The sequence below is a fragment of the Physeter macrocephalus genome, chromosome 11 (assembly GCF_002837175.3).
Source record: "Physeter macrocephalus isolate SW-GA chromosome 11, ASM283717v5, whole genome shotgun sequence".
NCBI classification, from domain to species: Eukaryota; Metazoa; Chordata; class Mammalia; order Artiodactyla; family Physeteridae; genus Physeter; species Physeter macrocephalus.
Genome location: NC_041224.1, coordinates 30,433,150 through 30,460,661, shown reverse-complemented (window position 1 = coordinate 30,460,661; position 27,512 = coordinate 30,433,150). Strand labels below are relative to the sequence as shown.

At 44.2% G+C, this 27,512-nt stretch overlaps 1 protein-coding gene across 1 annotated transcript in view; it reads right to left on the bottom strand.

The window, feature by feature from the left end:
• The window catches only part of PRKCQ (protein kinase C theta), a 156,381-nt gene extending 130,114 nt beyond the window's left edge, over nt 1-26,267 (bottom strand). Inside the window, exon 1 of the mRNA XM_028496428.2 lies at nt 26,196-26,267. The gene's annotated coding sequence lies outside the window, so the exon portion shown is untranslated. The remainder of the gene's footprint in view (nt 1-26,195) is intronic.
• Between the last annotated feature and the right edge of the window lie 1,245 nt (nt 26,268-27,512).

Below are 27,512 nucleotides of genomic sequence, written 5' to 3'. Positions count from 1 at the left end.
TCAATGCAGGGGACACGGGTTCGAGCCCTGGTCTGGGAGGATCCCACATGCCGCGGAGCGACTGGGCCCATGAGCCACAACTACTGAGCCTGCGTGTCTGGAGCTTGTGCTCCGCAACGGGAGAGGCCGCGACAGTGGGAGGCCCGCGCACCGCGATGAAGAGTGGCCCCCGCTTGCCACAACTAGAGAAAGCCCTCACACAGAAACGAAGACCCAACACAGCCAAAAATAAAATAAATAAATAAAAATTTTAAAAGCTGAAAAAAAAAAAGAGAAAGAAGATCAGCTTAATGTTGAAGCATTTGATGTTACAAGGTCACTTGCCTGCTTTTTGCTTCAAAGTGCTTATCTAAAAAGAATGGAGGTAATAAAGACTACCTACATCATAGCTTCCTCAGGTATTCCTAGGAATACACTGGAAAAATGTATAACCCACAGGTGTAAGGTATTCAAAGTCAAGTTCACATTCTTTTCATTGTTTTTGCCAAGTACAATAAAAATTTTTTAAGGTTTCTTTTTTTTTTTTTTTTTTTTTCCCTTTGGGTGCAGAAGGTCCCAAAGTTAGTGGGAAACCCATTGCCAACATGTCCTTTCCCTACATAGAGCTCCTTCTGTGGGGCTCTGAGAAAAGTCCCAGGTTAGGAAGTCAGCTCTTCTCCCCGGGAGAGCACAGCCCTTTAAATGCCTGGCAGGGAGGCAGCCAGCTCCTGCCACAGTCCTTTGAAAGCTGTTCCTTCAATAGAGCAGTGCCCGGGTTTCTGTGTGCTCAGTAATTGGTGTGCACACATCCTGCTGTGTTTAGTTTTAAAAAGAAAAGAGGAGAAGTCACACGGGTGGAGCCCAGGCATCTAAAACTGCTGCCAGCCTGGCATGTGCTTCCCTGCTCTGCTTTCTTTCTATCCCCAAACGGAGGAGTAAAACGACATGGGGAAGGGTGGTGCTGGGAAAAGGTGAGAGAGGAAGAAGTAAGAACTAGGTCTGTCGTGACTAAACTCACCAAGTTCACTCTCAGAATAAGACTGCATGCATCATTTTAAAGGCAACAGCAACTTCTGTCACTCTTATATATTAGAGAGAAACTAACCGCTGTTTTGTGGTTACATAAGAAAAGCAAACACACACCTCCAGACACTTAAAACACTGTCATTGATGATGAAATAAACTCACTCCTAATGGAGAAGGTTTCTGACAAGGCCACCCTCTGGCAGGTGGGGCTGTTCTCCAGAGAAAACCACGCCTGTGTTGGAACGAAGACCAGCCTGGCCAAACCTGGGAAGCGCCATACTCTTTCCTCTCATGGCCCTCCTGCCCTTTATTCTATCTTTCTTTTTTTTTTTTTTTTTTTTTTTTGGAGTACAGTTGACTTACAATGTTGTGTTAGTTTCAGGTGTAAAGCAAAGTGAATCAGTTATACATATATACACTCTTTTTTAGATTATTTTCCCATATAGGTCATTACAGAGTATTGAGTAGAGTTCCCTGTGCTATACAGTAGATCCTTATTAGTTATCTTCAAGGGCATCCTTCCTGGTTGAGAGGACAGACCTTGTTTGTCTTATGCTTTGTGTAGGCAGCTGTCAAGACTGGAAACCAGAGTGCCAATCCTCCCCATTATGGGAAGAGGAAAAGTCACCTCTAGCCCCATAATGCTAAGAGGGTTACCATTTTTTCAGGTGGTTTGCATGTAGCTTCAAAGCAAGTTTCCCTTAAGTGAGTAAAACTGATTATACCATTTATGACTTTATCTTCCTACAGTGAACCAAACACCTCATTAATACAGTCTGTCCCTCATCCCTGACTAATTTGGGATGTGTGTAAAATTCCACAAGGAAGTGAGAGATTGAAATTTACCTTTGGGAAACATATTTTGGTGAATGTTTGCTATATATCGAGACTATTTTAAGTCTTAAATGGGTGTGTTTAAGTGTGTGACAGATTTTTTACAATGGAAATATGAGTTAAGACATATTAGGATTAGTTACTATTGATTGAGCACCTACTGTGTGCTAGACTGAGTGCTTTACACTCATCTAAAAGAATGCCCACGGCAGCTCTGCAAGGTAGAAATCGTCATCCCTGCTTTACAGATGAAGAAACTGGGCAAAAAGGTTAAACTCACACAAGGATTTGCAGCTAAAAAGGAAAAGAGTCAGGATTCAGCATCTGAGTGCCCTTCCCACTATACCAGGCAGCCAGAGTTTCTAGTTTTAAAGGTGAATGCCCTCAGACAACCTATTTTTAACTATTTAAATTATTTTACATACCCCCCAATTAATCAAATGTAATTAAAACTATTTATTCTGACATTTCACTACTTCTCATTTTCCTTTCAATTCGAAGTACAAAGGAGTCACAATGTCTGTATATCTTGGAAGAAACGCAAGACAGCAAATGTCAGTATCAGATTAATTTCTATTTTTATCATCATGTGCAGGACAGATCTAAAGATCTGAGGCACTTCTGTGCCCCCTACCCGCCTCACCCATGGCCAGAGCACCTAGCACTGCGTATCTGTCTCCAAAGCAACTGCTGCCTAATTGCTAACCTACTCTGTCCTTCAGGAAGGTCCTTTGTAACCGTTAAGGATGAGATCCTGGGAAAAAAAGGAAGAATATATTTGTTTGCATAATACTATGTTTCACCTTTTATTTTTAGACAGACTCCCAAGTCTGCAAGTCCTACAAATTATTTTGCTCTCTGGGTTCAGTGTAGTATAAAGAATGCATTCGTTTATTTTCCAATCAATTATGGGGTTGGCCTCCCTGAACTATGTTGTTTCTAAAACATGCAGAAGCCTATTCTGTAACACAGATGACACGTTTACTTTCAGAAAACTTGGAGAGTTATATTATTTCAGGTGCCTAATAAAATATTCACAAACTTTTACCATTTATCTAATTTCTCTTGAGACAATAAAACAAAGACATTTTCTATGTAATAAACTTACACTCAAGGCTTTCTCAGTCTAGATAGGCAAGATTCTTTTAAGAAAATGAAGGATTTCAAAAAACTTGAGTTTTCTCCCTGAGTATACTTCTATTATGAACTGGCGGTAGAGCCATTAATTCATATTAAAGAAAAAAGAAATTCTCAGGACAATCTATGTATTTAAGTTACCCTTTGGGGAGAGCTTCGGGGAGAGCTTCAGAGAGAGAGAGGTTTGGAGAAAACAGTGGGGGGAAAATAATCTGAAAGGAGTTAAACTGTTTGTCATAGTTGCAGTTTTGAGTTTAATTCCTGCATCTATTTGACATCTATTCCAGAAAATTGGTGGATGGCTGGAGGTTTCCACGGAAATCAACCCCACTCAAGGTTCTTCTTCAGATTTGCCTCTTTAATGACCCAGTCATACTGTCAACTTAAGTACCAATTTGCCCATCTAATCATGCAATGACCACAGAATACACTGGTAACAGCAAGGAGTGACAGTATAATTAACTCCACACTGATTAACTTTTATTGATTCGGGCAAAGATAACTGGAAACTGGGTCCTGACTTGTGATTTGATGCTTTCAGCTTGTCCTCCATACCTGCATTTATCAGACAACTGTTCCACAGTCTCTCCTCCATAAGAGAGATCCAATCCCACAAACGTATTACATCAGCTTTGTTTTTCTGAGTGACAGGTCTGCTATTATTTTCCTCACGTTATTGATTTATAGGTGGCAGGGACTGTGGGGAGAGCAGCAGGAAAGGGTGAGACAATCACTATTACAATGCTGGGGGCAGATCTCTAACTTACTGTGTAAGGAGCTTCGCTAATTCAAGCAAACATGATAATCAGTACTGCGCTCTCACTCATGTGTCACGCAAGGAACTAGGGAAATGAGAAAGGCATATTTCTTGTACCTGGTCCTCAATGAAATTTATAATTTAGCAAGGGGGGACTTTCTTGGTGGCACAGTGGTTAGGAGTCCACCTGCCAACGCAGGGGACACGGGTTCAATCCCTGGTGCAGGAGGATCCCACGTGCCACGGAGCACCTAAGCCCACAACCACTGAGCCTACGAGCCAGTTACTGAGCCCGCGTGCTGAAACTACTGAAGCCCACACGCCTAGAGCCTGTGCTTCGCCACAAGAGAAGCCACCACAATGAGAAGCCCGTGCACTGCAACGAAGAGTAGCCCCCACTCACCGCAACTAGAGAAAGCCCACGTGCAGCAACGAAGACCCAATACAGCCAAAAATAAAAAAATTAAATTAAAAAATAATTTAGCAAAGGAAGAGAAGGAAACAAACATATATCATGGGCCGAAGCACTGTGCGAGGCACTGGCCATCATTTTTCATGTTCTCGTTAAATCCTCACATCAACCTTTGAAGAATGGGCTACTGATCCCATTTTACAGAGGAGACAACTGAAGTCTAAAAAGATTAAAGTAGAATATTATTCAACCCCACGTTATAGCATATGTCAGAATATCCTTCCTTTTTTATTGAAGCATTTCCTTCCTTTTTAAGGCTGAATAATACTCCATTTTTTGTACATGCCACATCACGTTTATCCATTCATCCGTCAGTGGATATTTGGGTTGTTTCCACCTATTGGCTATTGTGAATAATGCTGCTATGAACACAGGTGTGCAAATATCTTGAGATGCTGCTTTCAATTCTTTTGCATGAATACCCACAAGGGGGACTACTGGATCATACACTAACTCTATTAATTTTTTTGAGGACCTGCCATATTGTTTTTCATAGTGGCTGTACCATTTTGCATTCCCAGCAACAGTGTAGAAGGGTTCCAGTTTCTCCACATCCTCACCAAAACTTATTATTTTGTTTTTTTGATAGCAGCCATCCTAATGGGTGTGAGGTGATATCTCATTGTGGTATTAATTTGCAATGATGTTGAGCATCTTTTCATATACTCCTTGGCCACTTGTGTATCATCCTTGGAAAAATGTCTATTCAAGTCCTTTGTCCATTTTTTAAGTTGGACTCTTTTGTTGTTGAGTTGTATATAGCTACTAGTTTTTAAATTGTATTATAAAACATTTCAGGCATACAAAATATAAAAAATAACTTGATGAACACCCTATACCTAGAATCCAACCTAAAATAGAAAATCTAACTGATATATTTGAAGTTTCCAATGTCCTTCTCCGGTTTGAATTCCCTTTCATACTTTCACTACCTACCAAGAGAACTACTATCCAGACTCTGGAATTTATTATTTCCACCATTTTTTATACACATAACAAATATCTGTATATCTATATCTATTCTAATATAGCATATTTTACTGGCTTGAAAACTCAATATAAATTGTTGTTTATAATATTCTTCTGCAGCTCCATTTATCAGGTTTGTGAGATACTTTCTTTTTGATACATGTCATCTCAATTTATTCATTTTCATTGCTCTATAGCTGTAGCTCTCAAATCTTTGGTCTTAGGATTCCTTTACCTTCTTAAAAATCACTGAGGGGCTTCCCTGGTGGCGCAGCGGTTGAGAGCCCGCCTGCCGATGCAGGGGACACGGGTTCGTGCCCCGGTCCGGGAAGATCCCACACGCCGCGGAGCGGCTGGGCCCGTGAGCCATGGCCGCTGAGCCTGTGCGTCCGGAGCCTGTGCTCCGCAACGGGAGAGGCCACAGCAGTGAGAGGCCCGCGTACCGCAAAAAAAAAAAAAAAAAAAAAATCACTGAGGATGCCGAAGAGGTTTAAGAGGATTAATCAATATTTGCCATATCAGAAAATAACAATGAGAAGATTTTTAAACACATATATTAATTTTAGATAATAAAAACCCATTACATATAACATGTTAGCATAAGCAACATATTTTACGATTAAATACTATTTTTCAATGCAAAAAAGCAATGAGAAAAGTGGCACTGTTTTACATTTTTGCAAATCTTCTTAATGTCTGGCTTAATAGAAGACATTTGGTCTCTTACACCTGTTTCTGCATTTAGCCTGTTGACACCTGTTTCTGCATTTAGTCTGTTGCTATCGTAACACACAGCCTCTGGAAAACTCAGAGAATGAGAGTGAAAATGTGAAAAAGGTCTTAGTCATGCTGTGAAATGAGTTTTGACCTGGGAACACCCTCAAAGTCTACAGGATCTCCAGGGGTCTCTGGACCACACTTTGAGAATCATTGCTCCTTAGAATTTCAGTGAAATAAATATATTACAATTTTTTTATCCGTTCTTCTGTCAGTGCTTTTTTTTTTGCTTTTATTAATCATACAATTATGAACATTCTTGCAGATATCTCCTCGGGTGCATGTTTCTACAGAATATGAACAAAGTAGTAGAACTGCAGGGTTTTGGTGTGTACACATCTTCAACTACAGTAGTTATTGTCAAATTGTTCTCTAAAATTCAAAATCTGTAAATGTGTCACTAGTCTCCAGCACCTAAAACTTTAATCAAGGCTATCTCTGGGAGGCAGGAAATGTGATGATAATTTTTTACAACTTGAAATATAACTAATAGTATGGAATTGTATCTTATATCTGGAGGAAGGTCTCCAGAACAAAAAGGTGCTTGTTAGCAAGAGAAATAGCAAAAACAAAAAAACCAGCCTCAAAAACAAACTCTGGCAGAGCTCATTCAAGTAATTCTAGGGAAGAAACACACCCATCTTTCTCTCCCTCCTTTTCAACGGTCAATTCAACCATCTGTTGTTGAATTCAGCTGTGTGATCTTAGGCCAAGTTTCATCACCTCCCTGAGTCCAATGTCCTCATGTGTAAAATGGTGATATTTCATGATTCTATGGATTAAAACACTTTAACTTCAAGAAGATGATAGTGTCCCTGGGATACATGACTCACACAAAGCAACAAAGGCCAGTAGGTGAAGTCCACACAGATTTCTGAAGAGAGACAACTCCACAGTGGCAGCTTTAGGAGAGAAATGGGGCTCAGAGCTGGGAATTAAAGGGCTGGAATTGGAATGAGGGGAGGTAAGATTGGGGTAGGCACACATATGAAAATAGTTCCCATTTTTGACAGCTTGGTCAGTGATACTTAGAGGCGGTGGCTAGATTCAGGGCCCGGGGAAATGCTGTGGCTGATGACATTTCTCTTGAGAGCCCTAAATTTAGAAGGAACCTGGTAAGGCCACGTCCACTATGTGACTTTGCTTCTCCTGCAGATATGGCTCCGCCTCCCCTCCTCCACCAGCAAGCTTCCCTTCTCCACCTTCCATCAGCTGCTCTACCCTCTGCCCTTTGGCTTCTGCCACCTACCACTCTGTTGACTTTGTTCTCCCAAAGGGCACCAGTGATGTCAATTTCCAGATCCACCAGCTCATCCTTGGTCTTCTTCTGTGATATTAAACAGCACTGCTGACTCCCCTCTTTCTGTCCTTCCGTCTCTTTGGTCACTCTTCAGGCTACTCTACTGGTTCAGCTTCCTTTACCTAAACTTCTGAAATATGTCCAGGTTTTGACTTGACTCCTTTCTGGCTTATCTCACGCACGTTGATGGCTTCACTGATTCTCTACTTAGCGGTAACCTCAGAAAGGACATTTCTTCTTAAACTACACTTGCACGCCCTTCAGTCCTATACTTTTAACTACATACTGGACACCTCCACCAGCTCAAGCACAGCCAAAATAAATACTAATTCTACCTTTTCTTCAATGCCCAAGACTCTCCTCTCTGTCCTCTCTTGATCAATGGAATTACCATCTACTGAATCTTCCAACCTGGAAATATTGGAATTAACTGTGAGTACTCTCCATCTCTTACATCCAACTGTGCAACAAGACCTACCAATTTTATCTGGTTATTTCTTTTGTATTTGATCCTTACTCTTTAATCTTTTACCTTGAGAACTTCAGACGTTTTCCTTAGATTACAATAGATTCCTAATTAGTACCAACCCCTTGTCTTTGCATGCTGTCTATTCCTCCTCCACCTTAGCCATAAGATCTGCCTTTCCAAATCTCTTCCATGTTGAAAATCATGAAACCCCTTCTCTTTGCCTAAAGTATAAAGTCCAGACTCAAAAGCCACACGATTTCTTCATTATGGACAAACTTCCAGACTTTAAGGAAATTCAACTTTGGCTGAAGATATCAATTAAACAAGACATTTAAAAGTATTCTGGTTTCTTAAAAATGTGTTCTTCTAAATATTTCTGAATTTGTTTCAAAGAACCTTCAGCAAAGCAAATCCTCCCTCACACAGCTAGTAAGATGAAAACAGACATATAATGTGAGTTAAAAAAAAAAAAAAAAAGCTTAGTAAACACAGGGAGGGGATATATGCAGAAACCCACAGCTGATTTAATTTGCAAAACCACAGCTTTAGCTCAACTAAAGTAAAGATGACTTAGATAAAATACAATCAGAAAACTGAGATAAAAGATATGGGGTAAATAAGTTAAGCTGATGATTTAGCAAGCAAATGTCATGCATGTATAGCATGAAAGTCTGAGAAAGTACTCTGGACAAGAAAGCTGATGGACTGACTCCAGGGAGCCCCTGGGAGCATGAAGTTCTTAGGGGACTCCCTGCCTGCTGGAAGAGCATCATTTCCTGGACCACGTCCCTCCGCTTGTGAGGATATGGTCACTTAGTTTCAGAAGGAGAAAGAAGATTTTTTAGGTTGAAGTTGAATTTTGAGATTGGCGTGGGAGACCATTGGTATTTATTAAGGCTGTTTTGGAGCCAGAGTTATATAGTGGAAGTCCCGAGGGCTTCAGTGTGGTCTTGACTCCACCACCAACCAGCTGCGACACCCTGAATATCTCGTCTGACCCCCAGTTTCCTCGCCTTTAAAATGAGGGGTCTAGAAAGAAAAACTCATATTTGTACTTGCTAAAATTCTATACTTCACTATTTTTATCTCGATCAGAAAATGCTAAGAGACACTGTTTATCCTTAGGATGAAACAACAGGGGAAAGACTATTTAAAAATTGACTAGTGCTATTCTTTTTTCAGTAAACTATTTAGACAGTACCAAGTGCATTCTCAAGCACAGCGAGGCAAGTTTCCTCCGATGTGGCATGTGTGGAGGTTAAAAGGAGGAAAGGGAGTGACAGCTTGGGGGCCTGGGCTGCAGGGGTGGGAAGTAATTAGATAGCCCTTTAGTTTCCTTCTACTCATTTGCCCACCTGCTGAAACTGCAGCAAGAAGCAATAAAAAGTTGTGGATTTTTTTTTTTAAAGGTACAGACCCTCAGTACTCATCAGAATCATAATAGTCAAATTCCATGTATCTATTTAGACAACAAATATAACGACCACCTACGAAGTCCCAGACATTACCAGTAAAGAAACCCAGTGGTGACAAAGGAGCCAGTGATGTAAAGGGCCTCAAGGAGGAACAAAGAAGGGTTATGTATCACTTGGGACCAGGGAGGGACAGAACATGCTTTTTCCATATCTCCTGATGACTTGTCAGCACACTCCTTTTTTACTTTCTTTTCTAATCATGATTTTATGGCAGTGAGTGCATATCAGATGTTTTTCCTCTCCCTCCCTCTCCATAGAAAGAAAGCACTTAGTAATCTAAGAACAGGCCAGGATCCAGAAATTCGTCTCTTTAGTTCTTCACTCTCTTTACTGTAATTTCACAGCACTGCCATGATCTAATTATCTTATTTACATACTGTTTATTTTTTATCTTACTCCTCAGTGAGGGCTGAGACCTTGGCCCTCTTTTCTCTGCTGTATTCCCAACACCTGGATCAATCACTGATAACGATCAGTGAAGGGCTTGATCAATTAATACTTGTGGACTGAATAAATCCCCGCCTGCTCCATCTTGTAAAAGTTCCCATTTTCTCTAAGTTACTGATTAAGCCACTCTAACGTGTGAAGGAAATCTCAGCAGTACTTGCATTTTTAAGAGGATCTGTGTTTCTTAAACTTCTAGTTGGCAGAATTTCAGGTACTGGAATAAAGTGAAGTGAGTACTTTCAGGCGGTGTACTGGAGGGTATTTTGAGATCAGGTGGGAAGTAGCATTCCAAAGGCGGTCACCCTTTGATTTGCTGGGACTTCTATTCCAAGAAAAAACAAATTCCTCTGTATTGGTCACAGCTTCCTCCCTCCCTCTATGGCCAAACCCATAAATCCTCTAAAAGTGCTGGCTGGGGAAGGGCTGCACAGCAGGGGTCCACGAAGGTCAGAAGGGTAAGGTTAAAACAGAAGCCACAGAAAGCACAGATAGCTATATTTCTGCCCCCAAGACGATGCATCATGGGAGTTACGTGCCTCGGTGGCTACTATAATTTTCCTGCTTATTCATTTGCAGGACTAATATTTAGATTCAACCTCTGAAAATTGCCCATTTGCTCAAATATGAAATATCTATGATATTTCTAGTTGTTATTTTGCAAACCAACCAGAAAAATAATAAAGTAGAGTTCTTGAGATTTTTAAAAAATTATTCTTTGGAAAATATTGGCAAAAGAAATGTTTTCTTGAATAAGGATATCACTTTGAACTTTTTGGAATCCTGTGCTTCAGGAACTTGTCAAATAGCAACAATTAGTAAGTAACAGACATAAAAGGGATCAGAAAATTAATTTGAATCTTACCAGTGATTTCGTAGATATACTGACTAAAGAACAAATTACAAAGTTACCTCAGGTATATACTGAGAAACAATTTAAGTATATTTCACAGCATAAGAATATGTCATTCTTCTCATTTCCAGAACCGCCTTATAAAGTCGAAGTTCAAACTTCAAAGTTATCACCAAAGAAGTTTAATCTGGCTGCATTTCGCACTAATTTTTAATTAAATACACCTTCTTCTGAACAGCTCTTTGCAAATTACAGGAGAGAGAGAGGGGAGAGAGAGAGGGAGAGGGAGGGAGAGGGAGGGAGAGAGAGAGAGAGAGAGAGAGGGAGGGAGAGAGAGGGAGGGAGGGAGGGAGAGGGAGGGAGGGAGGGAGAGAGAGAGAGAGAGAGAGAGAGAGAGAGAGAGAGAGAGAGAGAGAGAGAGAGAGAGAGAGAGAGAGAGAGAGAGAGAGAGAGAGAGGGAGAGAGGAGAGAGTGTGCGCGCGCGCGTCCAGAGCTGATAGAATTTGCCTTTTTTTTTTTTTTTTTTGCGGTACTTGGGCCACTATTGTGGCCTCTCCTGTTGCGGAGCGCAGGCTCAGCGGCCATGGTTCACAGGCCCAGCCGTTCCCCAACATGTGGGATCTTCCCGGACCGGGGCACGAACCCGTGTCCCCTGCATCGGCAGGCGGACTCTCAACCACTGTGCCACCAGGGAAGCCCAAGAATTTGCCATTTTAAAATGTACCCCAAACCGTAATTGAGATACCAAGAGGGAAAGAAGTCTCAAAACTCATTTCTTAGAATTAATACCACTGTCAGGTAGTATTTTTAAAAAATGAATTATTAGATACAGTATATTGCCATATTCAGCCTAAACCAAGTAGAGCACTAGGAAGATGGACTACGGCATCAAACTGCCTGCGTTCAAATCCCAGCTCTGCAGTTTAGCAGCTCGGTGACTTTGAACAAGCTGTTTAACTGGTTTCCTCATCTGTAAAATGGGGACAATAACAGGACCCACCTCAAGTGAGTTAATAGATGTAAACGGATCAGAGCAGCTCCTGGAGGCAGAAAAAGCTCAATCCAAGTTAGTTGTAAGTATCAGTACTGAGTTTATACACTCAACAGAGTCAAAGGAAAGATGGTCACATTTTCTTCTCCCACCATTTAGCAGAAAACATATTTTCTCACGATGATTACTTCCTTTAGAGTTGTTTTGTCAAAAGGCGGCTCCTGCTCTTTCAAGGTGGGTCTTTCTCGCTGGGGATTAGCTACATCCTCCCTCCCCTGAGTCACACCACTTCCCCTGAACCTTGTCACCAGCGCCAAGTACAACAGGTTTCACTTTGATGTTATTCAGTCAATTTGGCTCAGGAGGAAAGCTATTCAGCCAAGCGAAATAAGCACCACCGTAGACTGAGGAGTGCTGGTCCCACAGGTTTTCCCGGAAGTGGCAACTCTTCTTCCCTTTGCCCAACTTCTCTCCCGCCCTCTTGGTCGGGCAGTCACCTGTTGAGAAGGTGTGCAGAGGAGTGAGGCTGTGTATTGTTTGGCACCAGGGCGCCCCGCCTTTTAACTGCACGTCCGGGATGCCCCGACAGAGTGCGGTTCCCGCATCTCTGTGGAGGCACGTGGCTGGGTCTGATGTCAGCCTTCTGTTTCTTCCTTCTTACCCATGACACTACGCTCTCACTGAATAATGTTTCAGCTCGTCTCTCGTCCTCTGTGTGTCTAGCGTGTTCCCTTCCTCTCTCTGCACGTTGGCGGTTCTGCATCCACCTTTGGTTCCGTTGCTCGGCTCACTCTTCACGGCTCTGACCTCCTCCTCACACCGCCTTCTTCCTGTTTGGGGTTTTCTGGTCTTCCCTCCAGGCACCCCGCCACTCTACCCTGTGCGTAGACTACGCTGACTTTAATGCCTGAGCGCTTGCTCTGTGGGGGACAAGGCCAGGGCTGGACTGGAGAGAGAGAGAGACTCGGATCCCTGCCCTCAAGGAGCGCACGGTGTGGTCGGGGAGGAGGGGGTGTTATTCCTGCTGCGGTGGCTTCCTCACAGGGCACTCCCCCGGGGGAAGGATGCTTTCAGACAGCAGGGGGTGGGGGAGCCTTCGCAGAGGCAGTGATGTCTGAGGGGCCAGCCAAGTGAGGATGCGATGGGAAGAAGGGCATCCCAAGCACGTGGTCCCACGTGGAGCCCTGCTAACCAAGAGGCGGATGAAGAACGACTGGTGCTCGGGGCCTTGTGAGAGCGAGGCAGGCAGGGGACAGACAGGGAAGGACCTGGCAAGCCACGTGAAGGGTCTGCATCTTATTTTGTAGGTGACACAGAGCAAGGCGGAGAATGGCAATCAGATGTTTGTTTTCGTCAGGTCCTTCTGTCAGGAGAGTGAAGAGGCTCCATCTCAGAAAATAAACGTGAGGTCACTTTTATGAAATGTTATCCTATAACAGCCTAAATATTTGTGCTAGACTGTGTTTCCAAAGATGGCTGCAAGAGCATCTCCCATTCCAAAGCTCTTCTGCAATGCCACTTGGCCAGGCCCCTCCCCGTGATCTTGGCTGGCCTGGGACTTGCTTGGACCAGTAGAATTCCGTGATGCTCTGTGTCTTCTTAGTTTGGCCCTTAAGAGATGTGAGCCTTTGTGTGTTGGGAACACTCCCTCTGAGGATCTAATTAGCACGAAAGGAAGCCCAAGGTAGCCGCACAGAGAGGAAGAGAGGGAGCAGGATGTCCCAGCCTTTGAGCCATACCTACCTAGTGCCATATATGAGGGGTCCCATCTCAGATCTGTGCACAACCTCACGAGAGACGCCAGGTGAATCCATCAGAAGCAGAACCAGCCCACATTCCTGAGCCACAGAATCATGAGCAAATAAAATGGTGTTGTTTTAAGCCACTAAGTGTCAGGGAAGTTTGTTACACAGTGACTGATATCCAAAGCAATAGTCTAGGTCAAATAAATAGTACACCACAGCCTTGACAAGTTCAGGACAACCGCGTTGGTCCACTGTCAACATGTGCTAAGCTGTACTTCACCTAATTACTTATCGCCAACTCTTATTTCAAGCCTATGTCACACGTAACTGATGAGTGCTCAAGCTTTTAAAAAAATGGTTCTTAGAAAATGTAATCCTCTGACTCCATCTTGCAAAAAGGCTAAGAAAATGCAGTGTGTGGACTAAAATTCCCTGGAATTAGTCTGAACTTTCCTAATGGTAGTTTTTAGACAAATATCCAAACAAACGTGTCTCACTTTTTGGACCTGCAGAATGTCTGTTGGTTCTTCATAATTTGCTTTCTTAGCTATATTGCTAAATGTCTTGAGATAGACCAGTACTTGAATAAATGGTGTGATCTCTCTCTGGGTCTAGATATTTAGACCTAGAGATCTCGACTATTTTTACATGAGAAAATATCTACAATATTTTTTCAGGAGAAGACTGATTTTGTATATTTAAAGGAAGATATATTCTCTCTGTTCTGAATACCTCTAGTCTGTTCTCAAAAGAGAAAGGCTTGCCCTTCTTCCTTTCATTTCAACCGAAATAATAAAATTCAAATGTTATGTGATGACATTTCTCTCTACCAGCTCCACCTGTGGGAAACTGTTAACGGATAACTTTGCCTTCATTAATTTCTAAAATTATGTGCTAGTTTATGCTCAGCAATACTGGCAATTTGGGGTCAAGTAAGTTGCATTTGTATTTTTTTTGTTTTTTTTTTTTGCGGTATGCGGGCCTCTCACCGCTGTGGCCTCTCCCGTTGCGGAGCACAGGCTCCGGACGCGCAGGCTCAGCGACCATGGCTCACGGGCCCAGCCGCTCTGCGGCACGTGGGATCTTCCCGGACCGGGGCACGAACCCGTGTCCCCTGCATCGGCAGGCGGACTCTCAACCACTGCGCCACCAGGGAAGCCCCGTGAGCTGCATTTTATTTTAATAAGTAATGCAAAGCCTTTCCTACTGCTCACGTGGCTTTCTTTCCTAAAGCACTTTTCATCAACGTTCCCAAGTGCACTATAAATAATAACAAATCTCAATGCCCAGGAACTAGGAAAGAATCCCTGTTGTAAAATCCTGCTTTTTATTGGAATGGAGGAAGGTTAAAGTATTTTGTGCTGAACCTTTGGCAAATATTCAGGCTGCCTCTGCTCCAGAACTTGGAATTATACAATTTATTTCTCCCTGAATTATTTCAACATTAAAAGGATTTTTACAAAACTATCTAGGACTGGCTCAGCTGCATGTAAGAATAACTCTGATGAAAGTTTATTTATGGCTACTGTGAATATCACTCCATCTGTACAGCCTAAATATGTCCTTAAAAATATATGCTAATTTATTTTTCTTTTCCAATGACTGATGCAGAAGAATGAAGAGAGTTCCCATTCTTAGAGGGGAGAAGATGCTATCTGGCTGCTATTCCTCACGATCCTATCTTCCAGAAACAAAGTCCACTGAGGAAATCAAGCGCTCTGTTTGGAGAATCGGCATTTTGAGAAAACCTGGTTGTTATTAGATTGCTTGTGCTACTGTCACCACTGACGCAGTAGAAGAAAAAACGTGTTGTTGTTATCATGTGAAGTTTTAATTTGCAAAATCTAAACGACAGTGGAATGATTTCAGTGTTTGGGTGACTGCACTCCCATTTACTGGTGAAGGGTTACGCTAGTGGTGATATTCTCTATTCTACAGCCGTGCTTACGAGCGGGCTAACTACAGGCTGGGAGCCATGAAATGTATCCACTACTGCACCACACCAGGTGCCTGGGTGAAATCCTGGTGTGACCAGAATGTGTAGATATCAAAAGAACCCCCCGCCCCCCCAAAAGCTACAAAATATTAGGATAAGGAGGGATCCTACAGACTCCTCATCCGACTCACTCATCTTATGGTCAATATGACAAAGCAGGAATGAGAACGTGGGTCTCCTAGCCCCCATTTCTGTGACTTTTCCATCTGCCTTCACTGTTGGATGGCTTGGGAAGACTGGCAAGGCCATGGAAAAGCTGGACAAAGGCAGGGGGAAGGATGCCCCGAGATCCTATAGCCCCTCTCCAGTCTCTGCTATTGAAAAAGACAATCTAATCTGGATTAATACCCTTGTGTGCCAACTCCCATATGTCTTCATTTATTGCAAGGGACCCGGAAAGCAAGGTGGAGGGACTGGCACAATGGAACTGGGCAGGGGAGGGGAGGAAGGCCACAGGTGACAGGGTATAGAGTCTGGCCAAACAGACGGCCATGCACCAAACTGTAACGATGTACTTGGCCCTATGCACCACTTCTCAGCCAGACCCTTAACATTCACCTTAAGCAGACAGGCCAACATTGCAGTGCTTAGGGCTCTTAGCACTAATGATTAGGCCCTGAAAAATGTGACATTCAAAGTCAGAATCCTTCTTGCTAGCGATGAGAGAAAAATAAAATCTATTCCCAGACTAGGAGAGGTTTCATGAGCTTCCTCAAGTCAAGATGTGGTCTGAGCTCTGTGCCGAGAGTTTAAGAAAGAGAAGGAAACAGAAGACCTGGAATAGGTGTGCTTCCTCAGGAAATACTAATTGAACTAGAATATCATTATTGAGCTCTGCTTATGAGCTAGACAGAATCTCAATTCCCCAGAGACACGAGAAAGCATAAGAGGGAGGGTAACGCATTACAAGCTACACAGAAAAGGTACAACACACAAAGACACTTTCTTGGGTAACTGCCAAAGGGACTCTGGTTGAGAAGAGGCTCCATGAACGAGGTGAGGAAAGCACTTAGGGGGCCACCTGATTTTCTTCTTTCCCAAAGGAAAGCAGGATCCATGGGATGGAGAAGCCATTAGGTTCTGGAAGGAAGGAATGCCGAGTCTCACACAGTTAGAAGTGTCTCCCTTGTTCCGCATTCAAAGATGAGCGTAACTCTTTGGTTGCCCTTGTGTGACCCCCCCCCACCCCCCCTCAGGAAATGTCGCAGTGGAACTCACAGAGCATTGCCCCTGAAACATGATGGCATTCACACAGCAAGTATTCTAAAAACTGCCTCTGAAATCCCAGTGAGGTGACACAGGCTTTTGAGGTTCAAACCCTAAGCTCCAGTTTTTTGTTTTTTGTTTTGCGGCACGCGGTTCTCTCACCGTTACGGCCTCTCCCGTTGCGGAGCACAGGCTCCGGACGCGCAGGCTCGGCGGCCACGGCTCACGGGCCCCGCCGCTCCGCGGCACGTGGGATCCTCCCGGACCGGGGCACGAACCCGTGTCCCCTGCATCGGCAGGCGGACTCTCAACCGCTGCGCCAGCTTGGGAAGCCCAAGCTCCAGTTTTAGCTGCGGCTTACTTGCCATTAGGAACCCACGCTAGTGCTCATTTTATTATTGCTGGGATTTATTTTTAATCTTCTTTAAAAGATTATGTTTTTTACCCCCTCTGGTTCCATGTTTTTGGTTACACTTTCAGTGAGTCCCCTAAATAATTTATTACTCTTTAAGATATTTTTCTTTGAATACTCTCCATTATTTAATCTTTGGCATGCCTTTATTGTCCTAATTCTCAAATTTAGTCTTTTACTTTTTACCTCAATGAAGTCTAAGATCATGATGATTTTGTTCTGAAGAATCCTTAAAATCTTTTATCGTTTCATTAAATTTTTTAACCTCTTTTACCCTTTGATAATTTCTTTTTATTAAAATAATTTTGAGTTCGCTGTATATTTGCATTTAATGTTTACCTACTGCCTCAACCTTGTAGGATATTTCAGAATATTTCAACATTACTCTTTATTTCCTGATCATTCGTAATCTTTTTTCCTTTTATTATTGGCATCTCCCAGCAAAGTGAGAAACTAGGAGGATGACAGAGGGAGAAAATCATACCACAGAGATGGGGAGATGGAGTTTTTCCCTTGTAGCAAGATGCCTCTTTGCATTTTTAAATGTTTCCCATCACCCTCAACTCTGACTTTGTAGTAGAATGTATCTAGATAATTCCAGAGACCCACAGGCAAAAACTGCTGAAGATGATAATGATTCTATCTGTGTAGACATTTAAACTACCAGATTGGGATTAGCACACAGTCCCTTAGACTAAAGGTTCTAAAATGTGTGGCTCATTTATTTATTCCACTAATATTTACTGAGCACCTACTATGCATCAGAAACAGTGCTAGATCCCAGGGATGCAATCAAGAATAAGAGAATGTGCCTTCTGCCCTCAGAGAGTTTACAATCTATTTGGAACATCTAAAGGTAAAGAAACCAGTATATACTAAGTGCCGTGCCAGCTGACGTGTATTGACTGGATGCCACGCTTGGGGCCAAGTGCTGTATACAGATGATCTCGTACGTGCTTTAAGGACATGTGGGAGGCAACAAAATCCTAATTTGGAGGAAGCGTTTTCCAGAGGAAAACTATCTAAGTTAGGCACTGAAAATGTAGAGAACAGCCAAAGGAAGGAGGGGTCAGAGGTAGGGCAGAAAGTTCCATGAGGCAATGGGATACATGGGACCGCTACAGAACCCAAAGAGGCTTGGACTTGGAGGAAAGTGATGTGTGTGGTGCTGGAGAGAGGAGGCTGGAGAGGACAGGGGAGTGCAGACCAACTAGACCCTTCTAATTCATGTTACAGGGTCCAGCTTTCATTCCAAGTACACTGGGTAGCCACTGGAGAGTTTAAAGCAAGGAGCGACAAGCTCAGATCTGGGTTCCAGAAGGATCCTCCCAGCTGCAGCACGGAGGACAGTCCACAGTAACAGAGACCAGTGAGGAGGTTCTGGCAGTAATCCAGAAGAGAAATGGTGTGACCTGAAAAAATAGCGTGGGGGCTGGAGAAGGTGGATGGAGTGAAAAGATAAGCAGGGGGGGTGCAACTAACAGAACTTGGTTTGGGCTGAGCTGCGGAGGTGACGAGTCAAGGAAAACATCCAGGTTTCTGCTTGTGCAAGGACAGCTGATGCCAGCGCCAGACACAGAAAAGAACGGGAGGCGGGTCTGTGGAAAGAGAAAGGGGAAGACGCCGCCTGCAGTTTGGGGCATGGGGTGTTGGATGCGCCCATCAAGCAGCAGCAAAAGAGGACTCTGGATAGGTCATGGTTGGGCAGTGGTCAGCCAGGAGGTGGCTGTTAAGGTCAGCGAGGGATGAGGTTACCCATGGGGTGAGAACACTGAGGAACATCGACCTTCCAGGGGACAGAAAGGAGTAGCTTGAAAAGCACAAGAGAGAAGGAAGGAGGACGGGAAGGGGGGATGGGAGGAAGACGTTGCTCAGAGAATCCAGAGGTCCTCAGTAGCCGGTCTGCTGCAGAGAAGTCAAGGAAGACGGGAGCGGAATTTAGCAAGAATCAGCAAAAGGGAACAGGAATGTAATACATTCCCAGAGGCAGCAGAGGCAATGCCAGATGTCTGCGGCCAGGACACGGAGGGAGGACACAGAGCAGCAGGTGCAGAGGACAATTTAAGGAGTCTGGCTGTGAAGAGGAGGAAAGAGAGAAGTAGCTGGAGGAAGGCACAGAAGGATGGCCTTTTTCTTCAAAGAAGGGAGGGATTTCAGCATGTCTGTACAGTGAGAATGGGGCCAGGCATGAGGGAGGGAAGGAAAATACAGGTGCAAGAGGACATAATCAAGAGAATGAGATTCTCAAGGAGGAAGAAGAAATGGATTCCGGAGCTTCAATGGAGGATGAACAATAGACAGGTGAGGCTTTTATTTTCTTCTTTTTTTTTTTTTTTTTTTTCATCGTAAAAGACAGGAAGGATGGGAGGGTGGATCCAGACAGAGCTGAGCTTGTAGCCCTGTGATCTCGGGGTAAGGTGGTTTTCAGCAGGAAAACTTCCATTTTCTCAGCAAAGCAGGCTGAGGGGGTGACGGTGGCAGGAGACGGTCTGAAATAGCTGCTGTAGAAAGGGAGAGAGAGTTGACCAGGCAAAGTCTGAAAGCCTGGCAGATGCTGGAAATCATGGACTCACGCACCAGGAATTTGCATAATTGCATAATTCTGTCCAGCAGGAACTCATCAGCCTCTGGATACACACTGGGAAAAGTAGACAGTGGGACTCAGCTATGGCCCCAGGGATCCCAGCTTTAGAAAGGAAAGCACGTCACCTCACATGGCTCCACTGAGGCTGCTTCTCCCAGCAGCAGGGAGAAAGCTTCAGGGGGAGGAAAGAGTGGCCCTTTTCATCTTTGTCAACAGCCCTGGTCTGTTTAATCAATACTACTTCTTCCTATGTGACTTAGTTCCTTAAGAAGCTGATGGGGTATATCCCAAGGTCCATATTCCTCTTAACTAATGTGCAATACGGTTATAACACATTCCCTGAGAAGATGTCTTCAAATTTGGGGAATACAATCTATGGAGGCCTGAAAGGAAGGTTAAATTGTGAGCCAAGAGATCAGGGTTCACAGCTAGTAATTTGTCGTGTAACCCTTGATCACGTTTCTTAACCTCTACAAGCCTCAGCGTCTTCTCTGTAAACTGTGGATGATCCAGCCAAAGAGCAGGTCTTCACCAAATAATCCCATGTATCCAGGCACCTGCACGATGATCACTCAACTAATGTCACTTTCTCCTGCCCTCCCTCCAGGCCTGCGCTTGTGTGATTCTATAACTTAAAAGGAACATTATAGAAAACTAAACGTCATGGGTCTATCATTTGCAAGCTTTTGGGTAAGACACCTGTCCCAAACTCCGGGACCCAAAACTTCATGAATTACTCTTAGTACATGAAATGCACGCCGGTCTTTTCTGTTCTATTCGATTTCATATTTAAAGATATGCTTGTTCCAACAAAATAAGTTAATTTCATAATCCAGTAATGGATTGTGTCTTGCAGTTTGAAAAACACCGGGTGAGAGGCCTGTTTTTGTATCACCGAAAACATTAACGGACCACAGAATGGAAAATGCTGAAGCCTACTGCTCTAAAAGCGCTACACGTGCAGCTGACGTGATTTCTCCCCAAACTGAAAGAAAGACAGGGCAGCTGACTTTCATGAAAGACTTGGCTTCTTGCTCACCTGGGCTGAGAAGAGTTGTCTTATCGGACCATGAACTCACAGCACTTGGCTTGCTCTGGAAACTCAGCCATATCTTGGCTACACTCTGCTTGCTAGATGCTTATTTCAGCATCTACTCAGCGTGAACAACTCAGAGGGCTGAGATGGGAAAGAGGGTGAGACAGCCAACGGCAACTAAGGGTCTGCTCTTTGTACTTTCAACTGAAGAGTGTAGTTGATGCCAGTAGCACACTTGGAGGGGGAACTCTGGCTCAGCCCCTCTACTCACTCACAGGCTGTGCTCAAACCAGACTGTCTTCCTTTCCCTCACTAGGATGTCATGCTCACAGCAATCCTAAAATGCCGTTCCCACCTTCCAGAGCATCCTCATCTACCTTCAGGTCTCAGCTGAGCCGCTGCTTTCTCTGGGACATCTTCTCAGACACCCCAGATCTAGTGCTCCCATGACACCACGTATGTCCCCAGTACAGCGCTTACACACTCATTCTCTCACTACGTGCCAGCACTACTGTAGGAGCTGGGAAATGCGGCTACGGACGAATGCCAGCCCTCAGGGAGTTTATACTCTAGAGGAAGAAACAGACAAAATAAACATATAACACTGTCATGCACCGTAATATTATAAACTGACATAAAACAATACAAATATTGGGCTGGCCAGAAAGTTCATTGGGTTTCTCCATAGACGTTATATAAAAAAAAAAAAAAAAAACCCCAAACGAACTCTTTGGCCAACCCAATCCATGATGAAATCATCACACTTATAATTTCCCCTTCATCTGGCTGCATCTTCCCCTCGGGTGGGTTATACAGCACAGCGTGCGGCTCTGAGCCTCCCAACAACAGCTTGATCGATGAAACCACAGCCATCAACTTTTTGGTTCTCTCCACTGTCCTAAGAATTTGTCTTGTTTTGGTCACATATAAGAGATAACTCAACCTTTACCTAATCTTCTGCCAAGGGCCTGTTCTGCACATTTAGTGTCTTTAATACTAACGCCACGCTTACTTGAGTCTCGACAACTATTCATTGCTAAACCACGAGGTCCTTCACATAAGCAGGGGCAGCCCTTCCTACAGAGACCCGGTGTTTACCTATCAGGAGCCCTCCTGCCCGTGGGTTCCCTAGTCCTCCAGGAGGTGCTGGAGTGATAAGTCCTCCAATTATTCTTCGCTAGAAAAAGGGACATAAGCACAAGGTGAGATAGGAAAACACAAATTCAGGAGCAGTATCAGCCCAGAGAACCCACATGTCGGGCACCAAATGATTTGGTAAAAAGCTAATGGTTAGTTGGTTAACCTCACACCCATTAGGATGCCAACTGTCAAAAAAACAGAAAATAACGGGTGTCGAGTATTGGCGAGGACGGGAGACACTGACACCCTCGTGTGCTGTTGGTGGGAGTGTAACATGGTGCAGCCGCCACAGAAAACAGTGTGGTGGCTCCTCAAAAAACTAAACCCGAAATCATCATTTAATCCAGCAATTCCACTTCTGGGTATACAGCCAAAAGAATTTGAAGCAGAAATTTGAAGAGATACACCCATATTCATAGCAGCACTACTCGTAAGCCAAAATGTGGAAGCAGCCCAAGCGTCCGTGAACAGATGAATGGATAAACAAAATGTGGTAGATACATACAATGGAATATTATTCGGCCTTTAAAAAGTAAGGAAATTCTGACACGGGCTACAACATAGATGAACCCGAAGGACATTAAGCTAAGCGAAATAAGCAATTCACAAAAAGACAAAGACTGTCTGATTCCATTTATATGAGGTCCCTAGGGTAGACAAATTCAGAGACAGAAAGTAGAAGGCAGGTTTTAAGGGGCTGGAGGAAGGGATGGATGGGGAGTTATTGTTTAATGGGTACATAGCTTCAGTTTTGCAAGATGAAAAGAGCTCTGTAGATGGATGGTGGTGATAGATGCATGACAACGTGAAGGTACCTAATGCCGCTGAACTGCACATTTAAAAATGATTAAGATGGGAAATTTTGTCATGTGTATTTTATCACAATGTAAAATATTTAATTGGTAGGTTGTCTAGCTCTGTGGTTTATGGCAGTGCTTGGCGATCACACACACCTGATTCTAACAGTTACCAGCTGGAAGAGCTGGGCAAGCGACTCAACCTCCCTGAGCCTCCGTTTCCCCATCTGCAGAATTCGGATGGTGATGGTGGTGGTGGTGATGGGGATATCAAATTTATATAAGTTTCGCAAAGATTAAACATTACAGACAGCAATGTCTATCAGATACAAATAAAACTGAGTATAATATCTGGCACATAAATTATAAATAATAATACATCAATAAAACCATGCCTTATTGCTTTCATTGGCTCTGATTACCAACAATAGTATTAGCTTAATTCAAAAGTTAACATCACAATTTTCTTAAAAATGATATAAATGAACTCACTTATGAAACAGACTCACAGATTTTGATAACAAACCTATGGTTACCAAAGGGGAAATGTGTGTGGGGGGGGATAAATTAGGAGCTTGGGATTAACATACACACACTACTAAAATATAAAATAGAAAACCAACAAGGACCTACTGTATAGCACAGGGAACTCTACTCAATATTCTGTAATAACCTATATGGGGAAAGAATCTGAAAAAGGATATATGTATATGTATAACTGAACCACTTTTGCTGTACACCTGAAACTAACATTGTAAATCAATTACGCTCCAATAAAATTGAAAAAACAAAAGTTAACATCAATCTGCAGAAGTATGTGCTGCCAGAGTGAGTGGCTTTGAATATCTGTTAATTTAATCCCAGGGCAGAAATCTATGATTGTAGGCTTAGGATGTGCTATTCCTAATTTCAGAAACCTCTGGTTCTCATTGTGCACCAAGGATCTCTTTAGATGACAGAGCAATGTGAATTTGTGTATAAGTGCTTGACAGGTTAAAATAATGAAAGATGTTTCCATTATTGCAAGGAAACACATTTTATCTTTTTTGCCTCGACATCATGTTTGCCTCTGAGTTTCTCCTAATTTCTGCCTTAACCGTTAAAATACATATTAGAAAGCAAGCCTGAACGATCTGCTGCTTGAAAACGAGACACTTAAAGTTTTAAAATAGACAGAAACAGAAAGAATGAGTTTAATGCTATGTCATGTCACCACAAGACTAATTTCCCTACTTTTTAATCACAATCTGATTTTGGGCAACAAAATTACATAAATATGAAACCACATTATACATCGGTATTCTCTGGGACTTATAACCATTTTTTATTTTTATGAAATGATTTGTGAAAATTACTTGAAAAACAGATAAAAGATTGAACCCTCTAAAATGGAAGCCACCTGAAATCAAAAATACCCTTATTAACAGTCACATCTGATTACTATATCAGCAATACTTTCAAGGGCCAACAACATAATCAGTAACTCTAAAACATGAAATGCACTAAGAACAGGAAGTACTAATTCCAATTCCTATTTTAAAAGAAGGCAAATGTCCTATCGTCAAATTCTGCATTATAAGGAGATTCCTGGAGCTTTACTCCTGAATCTCCTGGTAGATTTCTTCCAGAAGCCCACACTCTCAAAAGAAAATCCTGAACCCAGTCCACATGGAATTTTAGATAAAACACCAAATTCATGACACAAAAGAATTTCGTCTTTTCCAGAGAAGAGAGACAATATATTACAATGGCATGAAGGACCTTCACAGAAATGGCCAAAGACAAATGGGCTACTCGAGGGAGCCTCAAGGACCTGCTGTGAACAAGAGAAATCTCGTCTCGGCGTTGAGAGGGATCTTTGAGATTTGAAGAAGGACCACGGTGTGACTTCCTGAACAATATCCCTGCATACCCGAAAGACAAGTGACACATCGGCAAAAGAAAGTTCCAGTGTTGACCTATGTATCTTCCAAACAGACTCAATAGGGAGTGTCTGTTGCAGGGAGGAGGGTCTGGGAGAAGGAAAGCAGCTCAAGCTCCTCTGAGAGCCACCTGCCATCCTGAGCAACCATCACACAAGACAGTGGCGGAAGTGAACAAGTGATAAGGCGGAGGGGGTGACAAGAGTCCTCCCTGGAAGTTTACATTTTAAAAGTTTACAAGAAAAATCACAGGGGCTGAAACAAAGGCTGGTGATGCCGACAGGTTACTCTTGAAATCAGAGAGAAAAGTTTACGGGGGGGGGAACCCCAAAACAAACCAACTTAATTTCGACTTAATTGCTAACTTGGAGGAGTTCCACAGCTGGGGCTTTGAAGGTTTTAGAAGCTCTTCCCATGTTGCCTCTTTAAATATATATACGTTCAATCAGCACAAGAAAGACTAACCAGATCAGTCTGCGGCAGACACCTGCCTCAAACAATGGCACTGATCTCTGAGGGATTTTAAACAGCTGTGCATAAACTTCAAAAGTAATTTGCAACCAAATTAGTAAATGTCACCCTCCTTCCCACCAGACACAGCATTTTTTAAAAGACATTAAGCATCCACGGTGAGACTGCCATTTTACAAGAGTTAACAAAGATAAGTAAGGGGGGAAATGAAGATGGTGATTCACAAGTTTGGGTGTGGGGTAGGAGTGGGGGGGACCCCCACCTTACGAACAGGGCTTGTCTATCAAGTATCCCCATCAGGAAAGGACGGTGGTGGTTCTAGAGAACAATGTAAGGAGAGCAACAACCAGACTCGTGTTCAGAAAGGGCAGGGCACCTGCAGGACCCGCACGTTACCGCTACCTAGGGATGGATCATCCTTGGTCTGGGTCATTCTCTCCACGGGCACAGCGCGGTGTCCTCTCCTTCTTCTCCCCGTGTCACCACCCCCCTCCTTGTCAGCTTGGTCCATCACTGAATCATCTTTTCTTAGCACCACTCTGATCAGGACAACCCCAAAGGACAAGGCAGCTCAGCAGTGCTGTCCCTGCAGAAACCCCAGCATCTCCCAGGTGAGGCCGCCTCGGGCCTCTCTTCATTGACCCCGTGGGGAATGTCGAGCCGTTAGCCTGAAAGGTCCATTTCACACTGATAACCGGGGCTCTTAAAAACCCAATAAAATAAAGACACTGACTCTTATTTTCTTAACATGTGGCCCTCAAAGCTGAAAAACATTCTCACCAAGGTTACAGTATTGAGCACCAGGAAAAAAACCACTCTCACCCACAATTACAGCATGAAGCACCACTTTTTTTTTTTCTTTGTATCTGTGAAAACCGGCCTCACCCTGACGACGGTCCCCGGAAACAAACCAAGTTTGTTTAGAAGCGAGTGTTAGCAGCCCTATCCGATCCTCTAACAAATGCCAAGAAAACTGAAGTTATTTTCCTCTGCGGACAGGTTGCCACTGCATCAAACACCTCTCCTTCCCAATACGTGCCGAGAACACAAAACTTTCCGCCGCCCTCCTCCCTCCCTCCCTCCCACCCACCCAAGCCGTTCGTTCAGGTGAGAGAAAACCCCAGAAGCAAGAGGAGGCGGCCCGGCCCCTTCCCCAGTGGCCTCCGCCCGGCCAAGGTCCGCGCATCCCGGGCACCCCGCGCGCGAGAAACCACAGAAAACTAGACCCAAAGTTTGCAGCTCGAGTGGCCGTTTCCGAGTTCGCCATCAGCCTACTCGCCCTTTCCTGGACCGGCTCGGAGCCGGAGCCCGAGCTGGGTGGCCAACCCCCGCCCCTCGCAGGGCGCACGGCCCCGGCCCCGCGGCTCCTGCCCTCCCGGTCGGCGCCCGGCGCAGGGACCTACCTGCAGGCGACGGCGGCCCGAGAGCGCGGCTGGGCGGCGGCGGCGGCGGCGGTGGCGGCGCGGGAGCGGGCTGCCGGCGCGGTGGGTGCGCCCGCGGGCGGCGCCGGCCAGGGGGCGCTAGTCACCCCGCGGCCCCGCCGCCGAGCCTGCTCCCCCGACGCCCTCCCCGGAGCCGCGGCCCGCGCACCACCCTCCGCGCGCCGCTCTCCCCTTGGGCCCGCCCCGCGCTCCTCCCCGCGCTTCCGCTCGCGGCGGCTTCGGCCCTGAGACCAGGACCCATCCCCGCGCTGGGGATGCTGAGCCAGGCGCCGCGCGCGGGCAGAGGAGCCCCAAGTCCACGTGACTCTCCATCCAACCAAACCGAAAAGCGAAACGAGCCTTCCCACGGGAAGGCTCAAGGTCATTAGGTAAAAAGAACTTCAGCTGTTTTGCCAGCTTTTCCACCAGAAAGGACTAGAACCCTCTTCTTTTAAAACGACCCACCTGAGAAGGATTTGGTGCCGTTCTGTCCGCTAGATAATCTTTCCTCGGTTGTGTCCTACCTCTGACTTTGTTTCTGCACAGTCGTTTTATATATCATTTCCAAGTTGCATTGCTTTGAACTTGACAGCCCTTGAAGCTGCAGTGCAATGTCTTATCAGTGCATTTGTCATTGGAAGATTTTACGCCTGGTTTGTGGTACTGATGATCGTGATGAGGATAGTTGGGGTGTTTTTGCTGTGCTCTGTAGAATTAACTTTTCATTCAGGTTAGAAAATCTATATACTGGTTACCGGTACTGCAGGGCTGTTCCCTCTCAATTAGGCCACGAAATGATTAAAATGTACTTGGTGTAGGCTTTTGTTGCTATAATATACTAAGCCCAGGTTAGTTTAAGAAATAAAGCAATAGTCCTTTGTTTTGTCTTTTTTTTTCTTTTTTTCTTTTTTTTTTTTTTTTTTTAGAGAGGGAGATTAAAAATATATGGAAGAGCCTAACCTTGGATCAGCGCGCTTCCGATCATGGAAGTACAGACCGTCAGCTGACGACAGCTCAGGCTGCAGCTAGTCCCAAACTTCTAAGGATGAAAAACTGAGGCCCAGAAGGGTTTACTGACTTAATTCACATAGCTGCCCCGTGGCAGGCCTGCGCTGGGAAGCCAGATATGCTGACTTTTCCCCCTAATCTGTATGAATTCAGCAAAGCAAACGCACACACCTTTTACAGATAAAAATATATTCCTTGAAAAGTATGCTGTCTCTCACATTTATCAATATGTAACAGTACTGCATGGACCTTGGGGCCAGGATCATCCGACAGAGAGGCTGCCACCTCTTG